Below are 12028 nucleotides of genomic sequence, written 5' to 3' on the forward strand. Positions count from 1 at the left end.
CTCTCTTTCCTCTCTGCTTTCTGGTTCCATGATATGAGCACCTTTCCTCACCTAACCCTGTTATGATGCCCTTCTTACCTTGGCATCACGGAACTATGATTGAATGCTTGAAAAAATGTGAGCCAAAACAAACACCTCCTCCTTCATGGTGTGGGTGGCAGGCCCTTCTCAGAAAAGAGGAAAGTGAGTAAGACAATGGTTCAGTCACTTCTTAAAGGAGCCAACTCCAAATACAATCACACTACATGAATTTTGGAGAGGATCCGTTAAACCGTAGCAGGATTCAAATTACTTCTCTGTGCATCAGTTTTGTCACCTGAGATGGAGTTAATAGCAGTAGCTATTTTCCTGGGCTACTATAAACTTAAATGAACCAGCACCTTGGAGAATTTAACCTAGTAGATGAGAATCATTTAATATAAATCATCACCTAAGATGTGATTTTGCTTCAGGATTTGAAAATTTGCTGAAAGGTAAAAATTTTATGTATTATTTCCCAAGAAGAAATTTCTAATTTATTTAATCCTTTTTTAATTATAATCAATTCTTTCCTCCAAGATAAATCAACTCTAATGCAGTGAAATGGGACACTATGTTTTGCAGAGTTAAGTATTTTTCATCACTGTAACAAAACAAAGCTTTACTTATTTTACATATTACAAATATTTGCTCACAAGCTTCAGTTATATACAGCTGACTTCTAAAAGCTATGCCATTGAATCTTTGGCCTCGATTCTATAAATATTCTTGTGCATCACATAGTGTCACAGATATCCTGGATTTTGTAAGCCAAAGGAAAACAGTGATTTGAGGCTAAGAAAAAATTTCCCAATAGCACCTTGTTAACATGATTTGTAGTGCTGAGGATTAACTCATTCATGTAGTCTCTTATTTGATCATCATGCAAGTCAGGGAAGGAGATATTATTCCTATTTAAAGATGAGGACATTGAAGCTATACCACAATGGTCATCTACTTTTCTTGTAAGGCTGCAAGCTAAGAACGGTTTTACACCTTTGAATGGTTAAGGAAAAAAAATCAAAAGCAGAGCAAAACTTCCTGACATAACAATTACACAAAAGTCAAGTTTTCATTAATAAAGTATTATTAGAGGACAACTGTATTCATTTATGTAAATACTGGCCATAGTTGCTTTTACACTGCAATACCAGTGCTAAATATTTGCAACAGAGACTCAAAATCCCACGATGCTGACAGTATTTACTAACTGGCCCTTTCTAGAATTGAGCCCTTCTTTAATAGGTTAGACAACTTGCCCCAAGTCATCTAGCTTGTAGGGCAAGGTTTTACACCATGCATTCAGATCCTCTGACTATGACTATCTCAAAAAAACAGAATCATAACTAAATGACTCTTTGCTTTCTGGACATAAAAAATGATTTTATGCTTTTGAATCATTTTGGGGTCTGGCACACTTTTAAGCTTCACTTTCAATTGTAAAATGCTTCCGTTAATGATGCATAGTAAGTGCCAGCTCTGCAGATGGAGGCCCTTGAGCGCAGCTGACATGAACACCCCCTCTCACCACTAATCAGACATCTCCACTCCTTTGTCCCAAGCTGCCCTTGAAGCTGAAGTGTGTCACCTGCAGGAAATTTGTCCCTCCCAACAGCACCATGATGAGACTTATTCTTAGCATGTCCCCAGCCATAATACTTGTTAAGAGTATTTACACACCTTGGTGCTCTTTTTACTAAGGACAATCAAAATAATACATTGTCAAATGGAGAGAAGAACCATTAGCGCACACCATACCTGGAGAGTGGCTGCTCCCTAGAAACTTTTTAAACCTATACTGACAATATTTCCTTGGTAAATTTTATGTACAAAGAACACTTTGAAAATTCAAATGCCGACCTCTTCTGCTTCAAAACAAATGTATTAGATGATGAGCTTACAATAACCTGGATGACAGCCGTCCATTCTCAACAGGAAGGAAGCTGCTTGGAGGATTCAGACAGGAGCAAGATGGCCCACCTGGGCAAGTTTCCCAAATATTATTGTGTTGACCACAGTCTCTTTTATTTTTTTTCTGTATAAATTCTTTGAAAATTAAACACATCTAATTTCAAGTATAAATAAATACATGTTAAAACCCTGCTAATTTTTAGAATATTCTGAATTCAGGAATGAGGCACATCTTCCCTTTTCTGTGTTACTCTTGAAAGCCACTGTTCAACTCAGCTGGGTGTAATAAGTTGACCATCAGTTAGCAGTCTACTACATTTGCTTTAGTTAAAATTTGTACCAGGTTATGGAGCCCACCTAAGTAAGCAAAGCAGTTCATAATTTATCCTGTCACTACACGTTGGTTTTAAAGTCTTTCATTTTGAAATAATTTGATTTATAGAAAAGTTACAAAATTTTTCATACCCTTCCCCCAGAGTCCTCAACAGTTTACATTTGTTTTATCATTTTTAGAGGGAGATATATAGATGAAAAGGTATAATTATGTTTTTTGCACCACTTGAAAGCAAGTTAGAGGCATAATGTTCCTTTATCATGAACACTTCTGTGTGTTTTGTAAAACTATGGACATTCTGTTATATAACCACAGTCCAACGTGCAGCTATCCAAATCAAGAAATTAACTTTGATACAGTTAAATCAGGAAAATAAATTAGAGCTACAGATCTCATTTAGATTTTCCTAGTGGCCCAGGGATATAACTCAGCAGTAGAACTGTGACAAACCCAGTCTCTGAGACAGTGAAAAAGAAAAAAAATTTTTTTTGTTGCTAATTGTCTCACAGATACTGTATAAGCAAAAGCATAAACCTCTGGCTCAAGATTCAGTCTAGGAGCACAAGCTGTATTGAATTTTCTCCTCTCTTCAGTTTGTTTAGTCTGGAGTATCCAAGCAGATGACCTTGACCCTTCTGGAGAATCCAGACAATGAAGCATATATCTCAATATGCAGACTCTAACATTCCCTCATGATTAGATCCACACTCTGTGTTTTGGGCAGGAATACCTGGAGTCATGTTTAACCCTTTCCTACATGCACCTTATCTGCAGCATATACAGAAATAGCTATTTGACCAATTATACTTGATAGTAGAATTGCACATTGTCTTAAGACAGTATCTGCTGATACACACTTTTTAAACATTTCCTCCTTATCATTAAAAAAAAATCTTGCAAGAAGTACATTGATACTATGTAACATCCTTCTCATCAAGCTTTCAACCAGTAGCTGTATCATACACTGGTGGCTCTTGTATGAAAGAGTTATCACAATGGGGGTTGCAAAAAGTGGCATTCTGTCCATGTCTTAGTTATTTTTCTCTCGTTTCTGGGACAAAATACCCAACACCCAGAATTAAGGATGTTATGGGCTCACAGTTTGTGGCAGTTTCAGTCCCTACGTGGCTGGCTCCAAGGCAGGGAGGAACATGGGAGAGGGCAACAGTTCATGGTGGCAGAAAACAGTAAAAACAGCAAGAACAAAATAGGCAGTGGCAGCATGAGCATGCCTCTTTCCCTCCTTTGGAGTGCATGCAGGCTGCCAGTTCCAGGGTTGGTGCGGTACCCACACCCATAATCCCAGCATTGTACTGTGAATTTATCAAAAAATCTAGAAGCCCACCCCATGACTACATGGGCTTTGGGAGACAGCTAGACACAAACCATAACCATCCATCACTCCTTCTCCATATATTACTGTATGAAAGACCTTTATCCTTCCTTCTCACTTATTTATGTATACATGCACATTGGTCAAAATAGATTCATGAATTCTTATTTTATTCAGTGGTTTAAACTAGTACTATTGTTTTTATTTTGGTAAAATATAGTCCATATTTTGGCTACTAGTGGAAGTCTCATTGCAGATATTTGATGTGGGCAGTATGTAATCTGAACTGTGTCTCATCGTGATAATGCTCAAAGCACTATGAAGGGCGCTTTATAAATACAGAGGGAAGAGGTAGGGAAAACCATCAGAGATGAGAAGAGCATTGGCTATAGGAAGGACCGAATGGATTTTAATGATTCTGAGGAAGAAGAATCAAGAGAGTTTTGGAAACTGGAAAATAAAAATAAAGAAAAAAAGAAGTTTTGACCTGAGTAACAGAGCAGAGGTGAATTTCCAAATGAAGGCAAGCAGTTCAGCTTTAGACTTGTTGAACTAGGTCTCCAAGTATATCTCCACATATTTTTGTAAAATAAAGCCCTTGAAAATAGAGACTTGGAGTGCATAAAAGAAGTAACAGTGAGGAACTCAATTTGGAAATTGTCAAAGACTGAGGCTTTAGCAGGAAATGAGTTCATTTAGCAGGAGTAAAAAGCCAAAATAAAAGAGAAGGTCAGTTTTAGGGCAGCCTATAATTAAAATGTCAGTGTTGGACTAAGCAGCACTATCAAATTAGAAAGTATCATCAGGGCTGGCCAGATATCTCAGCAGACTAAACCACCTGCTTAGCCAGACATAGGGACTGAGGTTTGATCCCTAGTGTGCTGTGCCGGCCCCAGGATGCGCAGAGACAGTGACTAAGACTGGGTGTGGCAGCACATGCCTGCAATTCCAGCTCTTGGGAGTCTGACAACAGGAGGATCAGTATGAGTCTGATTTATGCAGCAAGACCCTGTAGACCCTGTGCTAAATAAATAAATAAATAAATATCATCAAATCTGGGTGTGGTGGCACATGCCTGTAAACTCCAGCATTTAGGAGGATGAGGTAAGAGGATTGCTGTGAGTTTGAGGACAACCTGGACTACATACTCAGGTTCTGTCTCAAAAATACAAAGGAACACAGGAAAGAAGGAATACAGGCAGGCAGGAAGGAAGGATGGGGGGGAGAGAGAGAGACAGACAGACAGACAGACAGACAGACAGAGACAGAGACAGAGACAGAGACAGAGACAGAGACAGAGACAGAGACAGAGAAACAGAGCGAGAGAGAGGCATCAAAAAGAGCTTTTTGATCTGTTATCAAGACCTAGATAAAAGGTGATGTCAAAAAGAAAGATGTAGTGAAAGGAGCCTGTAGAATTTACTTTTCTCTCATTGCTGAGACAAAATACCCAACACCCAAAATAAAGGTTTATTTGGCTGTCAGTAGGGATTTAGTCAGTGGAGGTTTTAGTCGATATTCAGTTGGCACCAAGGCAGAGTGGCAAATGGCAGAGGGAAGCCTGTCATGGCAGCAGAAAACAGCAAAGAGCAAAGAGAGTGGCAGTGTCTCAGGCATCTAGCAAGCCTCTGTCCCCTCCTTACATTGTAATGCAGATTACCCACTCAAGGGCAGGTGTATCACTCACACCTATAATCCCAGGGTTGGATCACGAATTGATCACAAACTCCAGAAGCTAGCCCAATGACTGCATGAGGCTTTGGGGGGGGGGGACAACCAGACACAAACCATAAATAGTATGAAGAAGGAGATGATGCTAGGAGCTTGACCACTGGGAGGCCAGATCATCTGTAGGAGAACAATCTCCATGATACAGTGTAGACAGAAATCAGTGGACAAAAGATATGAGCAAGTAATACAGCAAATAAAATTTACACTTTTTAGAATGTTTGGCTGTGAAATTCCTTTCACAGAGCATGTCTCTGGATAATTCATGCTTAGAATAGAGGGCATAACCATTGCTTCAGTTTAAAGGTCATAAATGGGTAGATCAAGAATGCAAAGGTTGCCTTTGAAAAGCAGGAAATCTTACCTGGAATACAGGAGAGAACATGTAAAAATATAGAAGAGTTTTAAAGTGACAGGGCTGGAATTACAGTGGGGAGATGAGATAGGGTTGTGCATGTGCAAGTTTGGGTCCCATTTCTATTTAAAATTTTGATACTATGTTCTTGGTGGATTTTTGCATCATTGTTTAAAGTATTGCATTAAGATAATGACCTTGATTACTGAGGTTTTGGCACCTCTTAAATAGCATACCTGAAATGAGTGCTTCAGTTGTCTCACACTACTACCAGGCCTCTTTCAGTTTTGTAGTCCTTTCTTTATTCATTCTAGACCATCTTTGAGATGGTCAAAGGCATTAAAGGGAGAAACACCACTGGGGATATTTCCCCAATAGTTGAAGGACAAGTTTTCTCTCTCTGTCTCTCTGTCTCTCCATCTCTCTGTCTCTCTATCTCTCTGTCTCTGTCTCTGTCTCTCTCTCTCTCTCATTTAGAGGTCTCTCATTTAGGATCTCTCTCTCTCTCTCTCTCTCTCTCTCTCTCTCTCTCTCTCTCTTTCCCTTTCTCTCTCCCTCTGCATTTAATTTTTAGGCAAGTTTTGGGTTTAGAAAAAAATGAAAGGAGAGTACAGATAATTATTTCCTGCCTCCACAAATATACAATCTTTTCCATTATCAGTATCTCCCACTGTAGCGATACATTCGTTAAAATAAATGAACCTGTGGTATAACCCCACTCCATAGCCTACGTAAGAGCTCACTCTTGGTTGGTTGTGTAGTCTATGGACTTAGACAAACACAGGATGACATGCATCCACCATTAGTTGCATGTAGGGTAGTGTCACTACCCTAAAAAGCTCCAGGGTTCTGTTTCATTTTTATATGCTTTCTCATTTTTAATACTTCTGTTAATACAAGGAACTATCTCCTGATAGATGGATACAAATTTTTACTAGAACATTTAGGACCTATCTGAAACTGAATAAATTGAATTTTTAATAGAACTAAATAGTGCATTTATAGGAATCTTGCCAGAAAGTTATGGATTAGCAAGTGATATGTGAAAAATAAAACAGGGATATGATAATAGTTACAGTCTCCATTCATTTCTCTTGCTTTGTTCTTCCATGTAGTTCTTAATAAGCCTTAAGTTAGAATTAGCCTTAATTTTTTTGAATGTTTACATTAGCCCTAAACAAGGCTAATATGTATATCAGTTACTAGATTCAGTGATGTGAGCCTTTTTTAGTTTTCAATGATATAAACAGCCTGATGAAGCTTGTGTGCAATAGGTTCACCACCACTGGACTGAAACAGTGCCTGGAGTACAATTTATACTCCACAAGTATTTGCTGAGGAGTGTGATGAATACACATTCCCAGAGAATTTTCTTTTTGAGACAACAAAAGTTTAGAGGAACATAAGAAAACTAAGAAGTCCAAGCCCTTTTCTCTTAGCTACTTCAATTAAAAGAATAAACTCACTTGAATTAATCTGTCACTTCGAATATGCATCTTTTTTTATCTCTGAATACTCTTGTGCTTCTACATAACAGTTAGAAGATGTCTCTACTTTGAAATTTGCTAATTAAAAAATCTAAGAACATAAATTGATGTGAATGAAATATTTAATCAAATAAGAAACTTTCTTAGAGTGTACTCATGAAGATACTTTGCTATGAGTGGTTTCAAGACAGATGGAAATAAAAGATTCAAGGGCCAGTGAGATAGTTCAGTGGACTAAGCGCCTGCTTAGGCAAGCACAGGGACCAGAGTTTGATCCCTGGTATCACATGTTATGCTGGGCCCATCCCCTGGCACACTGAGCCAGCGACTGAGCCCAGGTGTGGTGGCACACACCTGCAATCCCAAAGCTGAGAAGCTTGAAAACAGGAGGATCACTAGGAGTCTGAGCTGTGTAGTGAGACCCTATACAAAATACATTTTTTAAAAAAGTTAGATTCAACGAATTCTGAAGTTCTCAGAGCACAAAATGGCCTAAGTGAGACCATTCGTAGAGACAAGATTGTTGAGAAGAGACATCTTTCCATTTCAATGCCACTGTCCCCAGTTATATGAAGGCATAAAGAGAGTTCAGTGGTAGGCAGAAGCCTCAAGGGTCAGAACAGTTTGTGTCCTTAGGCTTCCCATATGAGTAAGGAGACAAAGCAAAGAGACGTTTGGTTATCACTCATGAATAACATCATTTTAGAATAAATTCAATTGTTTTCAAACCCAGTGTTGAGCTTTATAAAGCATTGCGATGAACTCAGTTGTTTTTATGAATAATATTGATGTGCTGAACAAATTTTGAACAACAAGCAAGTAGAAACTATAGAGCCACCCCCTGTCTGTCGCTGTCCTTTCTTGGTATGGGGTCATGTTCAAAGAACTGCTGTCCTAACAGTCCCCCTCTGATCATTCCCCAGGTGAATTTTTATGGTTTTTCAAAAGTGGATATGAAACTCACTTGAAACTCTTCATTTGGAAAACAACTAATCTTCATTTAGAAAATTGTTTTCAAGTGTTTTAAGTACACAGTTATAAAATTTTTAATAGGAAAGTTAGATCATTTGGGGCATAAAAATAATATCACAAGGGCAATATTTCTTCATATATTTTCAAAATGCTCTCTTTTTAGCCAAGCAAGGTGACACACATCTGTAATCCCAGCTCTTGGGAGGCTGTTGCAGGAAGATTGCTGTGAGTTCTAGTCCTGCCTGGACTACACAGCAAGACCTTGTCTCAAAAAAACTCAAGCCAATACAAAATCTCTCTTTTTAAAGGTGTTCTTTTCTCATTCACCACCCCCACATCACATTCATTTAGATGGCATACATCAATTTTTTAAAAATATTTTAAAATACATACTACCATCAAGTATGATTATATGTAACTTCTGTTTTTACTTTTTTTGGTACTAGGAAAGGATCCCACAACCTCATGCTCATCAGGCGGGTGCTGTACCTCTGAGCTACATCCCCAACCCCATATGTAATTTCCTAAAACTCTTTAAATGGATCCAAAATCTTGGGCTGAGAGAAAAAAAGTCTTATCTCTGTCATATATTTTTCATTGACATGTGTTTCTGTTTTATTTTTCTTTGATCTGAGATCTCTTTTAGAAATAGTTTTAAGGCCACAGAGTCATTTCATGAAGACTAGTTCAGTCAAAAACTAGATGATACAATCTACGAAGTCATTCATTTTGACTCATATGCTGAAGTTTGCATATGCTAAAAATAAACAAAGTAATCCTCCCACCCCAGATAGTTCAACCCTTTCCTCAGACCTGACATGACTATCTGATACATAAGAGTAAGAGTGAGTAACAAATCTCCATGTAAACGGTAGTGGAACTACAATCCCCTCCTCTTGGTGAGGTTTGCTGATCCATCCCAGTAGGGCTAAGAAAATTCCAACCATGGATCATTGCTGAGACATTCATAGCTTTTAAATTATTCAGAGCAAAGCAATCTATAGGCACCAAAGCTCCCTCTTCCAAATATTGATGTCTCCTCATAACATGAATTTGATGTATGATTTTGCTGCTAGATTCTCTATTCTACTTTACTTCAATCAAGCACCCTATGAAGGAGTGGGGTGGCAGAGAACAAAGCTTCCAGAAGAAGAAAAAGAAAACCCTGTTCTACCACATTATCAAGGTCTATCATTTAATATGCACTCCACACAAAGTTGTCATAGTGATGTGCTATTGATATTTCTTGTGATCCCTTAGATGTTCGATCCTACTTAGTCTGCAGCATGCACAGAATCAAATTTAGCCTTCAGGCTCTCTCTGGGGCTTACATTTTGACTCTAGATTCTACAGCCTTGATGAAAGCCGCCCCACATGGATTGGTAGCACCCTGCCTGGGGGAGGCGCACATGTCCAAGTCCTTGCTTGGCCCTACGTGAAAGTGTCTCACTTCATCTTTGGTGAAACACACTGATAGCTTCAAAAGATGAGACTGAGAAGGGATATTCGTGAGAATTAGAAACAAGCACTGCAGGGAACTAGCAACATAAAAATGCTTCAAACTGTGAGGAGTTGAAGCAACAATTCCTGTTGTGATGTACACAATGAACACAGCACGGGGGCAGCTATAAAAAACACTAGAGGGAAAGTGTGTCTATGAAAAACAACTGAAAATAAAACCACAGAAAGCTCAGATTTCTCATGTGCAGAGAGTATACCTACCACAGAAAAGTCTCTGAGGTCAAGACAAGGAATCTATACCATCAATTTGAAATTTGACTCCCAAAGTAAGGCTTTCTAGGCCTTACTTGTCTGATGGTGTCCATAGGTGCCCCACCTCCCCAGTGCTCAGACTCTTCTGCTTCCATGTCCCCAAGAGTACATGCAAGGAAGCTGAACAAAGATTCACATCCTCTCTAAAAGTCACTTAATTCTATAAACCCTGACGACAAAGACTAATAATCCAGATCCAGACCTTAATCTAAAATAATGTTTATTTCTAATGTCTTAACACAACACGAACCTGTGAATTATTACATATATGTGTGATTAATAACTCATAATAAATCATCACCATTTACCTTTTACTTTTTAAATTTATTTATTTATTTGATACAGGGTCTTGGTACACAGCTCAGACTCCTAATCATCCTGCTGTCTCAGCCTTCCCAGCCCTGGGATTACAAGTATGTGCCACCATGTCCAGTTCCTGTGGCTGGTATGGTACACCTGGGATTTCAGGCTGGCATGGCCTGCAGTAGTGGAGATCAAACTCAGGTCCCTGCATTTGCCAGGCAGGCACTTAGACCACAATACTATTTCCCCAGTCCCATGTTACCTTTTAAATTTAATACTATCCTCTCATCTTGGGTCTATAGTACTCATTTGAATATACTAGTATTCAAATGTCAGTGTCGGGCTCCAGGGCTCCTGCTCTTAGTTTCCACACATCCTCTGTTCAGACACTGTGGGTTCCCCAGGCTCACCTGGGTGCTCTACTCTACCAGGGTCCATGTCCTTGAACTGGGCTCAGGTCAGCAGGAATGTAGACACTGTCCAGCAAGAAGCAATGGCAGAACTACATGTGTGTTTCACATACACCCATGGATATTAAGCAAATACAGTTGTAGAAAATGCTGGGGAGACTAGCTGAGGAATAAGATGCATAAAGGGAAGGATTGTGGAGATCAAAAATGCCAAGTCACAATATCTGTAGATTACAAAGGCATATTTTGCAGTGACAGCTCTGTGTATGCCTTAAAAGACTCTGACATAGTTATCAGATAGGAAAAGATAGAGTGACTATATAATTTGTTGTCCTTACTGGTAAATCTGCTGAGAGGCACAGGGATGTAAGCATAAGTCTGTAGGGCCGAGAGGTGAAACCCAGACTGTGCCTGGCAATTCAGGGTGTAGGGCTCTTAACAGCAGAGCTGCGTGGCTCACATCACTGAGTCTCCCAGGGACTTCCCAGTGCCCAGTGGGAGTGGCTTCTGGTCCTGCTCACATTACTCCGCCTCTTCTCCCACTCACCCCTAGGCCCAGGCTGGGTCGGGGCAGTGGTTCAGCACATGACAGGTGAGTGTTAACAGGCTACCTTGCGCTCTGAAGACAAACCCCATGAGGGCTCTCTTCTCCTAGTTAGTATTTATTTTCAGCACCTGTTTGACATGGTTTTTTATCCTACCCATTGCACTGTTGTGACTTGTTGTTCATTTGATTTTTGTATAAAAAAGCTTTGTTGGGGCCGGAGAGATGGCTCAGTAGAATAAGTGCTTCCCTGGCAAGCACAAGGGCTTGAGTTCAATCCCTGGTTCTGAAAAAAAAAAAAAAGAAAAGAAAAAGAAAAAAGAAGAAGAAGAAGAAGAAGAAGAAGAAGAAGAAGAAGAAGAAGAAGAAGAAGAAGAAGAAGAAGAAGAAGAAGAAGAAGAAGAAGAAGAAGAAAAGCTTTGCTATAGAAATCAGCATACTATTTTTTTAAATCTAGAGAGAAGATATGGTGACAGAAAATATGGCCAGGTGACAAATATAAATGTATAAATGCCTTGCTGTCCTGTCAGACATATTTTATTCATTTTATATTCATTAGCAATATGAAGATTTCTTTTTGGTTTATATAAACTCTAATTTCTATAAAGATGTTGTGGGTTTTTAGATTAGCATTTCATTAAAAAGATCTGATTGATTATCTATTTTTTTGCCAGAACCATTATTTTTTTTAAGTAATAACACAACTGGAAATTTATTTTCTTTTTTTCCCATAATTTTATTGAGAAACAAATAGCAATGAGACAATTTCAAACCAAATTGGTAGGGCAGTTTCAATAATTAACACATTGCATACATTCTTCCTAGTGGTTAATTGCTGTACAAGATGCGGACATGATATC

Source organism: Octodon degus, unplaced genomic scaffold (genome assembly GCF_000260255.1).
Source record: "Octodon degus isolate 3935 unplaced genomic scaffold, OctDeg1.0 scaffold00256, whole genome shotgun sequence".
Taxonomy (NCBI): Eukaryota; Metazoa; Chordata; class Mammalia; order Rodentia; family Octodontidae; genus Octodon; species Octodon degus.